This window comes from Aptenodytes forsteri, unplaced genomic scaffold (assembly GCF_000699145.1).
Source record: "Aptenodytes forsteri isolate BGI_AS27 unplaced genomic scaffold, ASM69914v1 Scaffold57, whole genome shotgun sequence".
Classification (NCBI taxonomy): Eukaryota; Metazoa; Chordata; class Aves; order Sphenisciformes; family Spheniscidae; genus Aptenodytes; species Aptenodytes forsteri.
The window spans coordinates 2,183,403-2,184,710 of NW_008796220.1; positions in this window are offsets into that span (position 1 = coordinate 2,183,403).

The window sequence follows — 1,308 nt, forward strand, 5'->3', positions numbered from 1 at the left end:
CTCCCTCCCTCCCTCCTGTATAGTAATACCATTATATAGATGTACATATATATACTAGTGCTGCGGACAGCCTAATTATTCAGTTTCTAAACTGACTTAAAGTGTGATTTGCAGCAGTAATTTCCCTCAATTCATATTGTCTGGCTGTTCTGAAATGTTTATTTGCAGACCAGTGAGCGAAACATGGACAATCAACAATTTTTGATTGTACAATAAAATGACTGCAATTGAAGTACAATGTTTTCAGTAGTTTAAAGACAATGGGCTATAGCTTACTGACCCCATTCAGCAAAGTGCTTAGCTGAAACAAATGCTTAACTTTATTTCTGAGTGTAGAGTTAAAAAAAATGCAAGGAAGCGTATTTAGCACCAGCAAGCAACATTCATTCAGGATGAAAACAGAAACTGGTATTCAGGTTAGCAAAGACCAGGATATGATTTTGGTTCGTATGTTTTAGGGGCAAGGGACATGGGCCATATATTAAATGATGGTCAAATGAATATACTATTTATCATAAAAAGACTCCACAGTGCTATTTGTAACAATGCTCATGTATATTTTTTCCATTTCCTTAATGAAACAAGTCTGTGACAACAATAAAGACCCTGTCTCTTCCTCTCTATAAACATATATCACATATATACATATCATACAGATGCATCATGCACTTTTATGCACGTATGATAGAGAAGGAGAGAGATTTTGCAATACTTTGCACAGCTATTTTATATCTTCATTTTAGGCAAATCAACACAGCTATGTTAATGTAATTGATTCACCTCCCATTTGCATCAGCTGAACCTCTGGTCTACTATTTTGAAATACAGAAACACGCTCCTTATGCACTTACAATTCCTCATCACATCAATGGGAAGTGCTGAGATATCGTTAGCAATCTCATCTGCCTGCATATATGCAAGTGCATCGTGTAGACTTTGCACCCACACTCATATCCCCTCAAATTACTGTTTTGGTTATCGTGCATCAAAAGTGCACAGGAAGAGGGTATATTCCCCTCAGCTGAAAATATGAATATTCACTTTCCATGTAACCTTAACCCTGACCCTAAATTTGCAACCCTTAAAGATTAGCTTAAACAGAAGATCAGTTTTCTTTATAGCCATGAGCATTGATTTTTCTCCCTGCAGTGCGTGACACTGGCCTGGCTATTAATAAAGGAAAAAATATTATTCCCTATGGCTAGGAAGTGCTATAACATAAAAAGAAGCTATGTATCATAGAATCATAGAATGGTTTGGGTTGGAAGGGACCTCTAAAGGTCATCTAATCCAACCCCCCTGCAATGA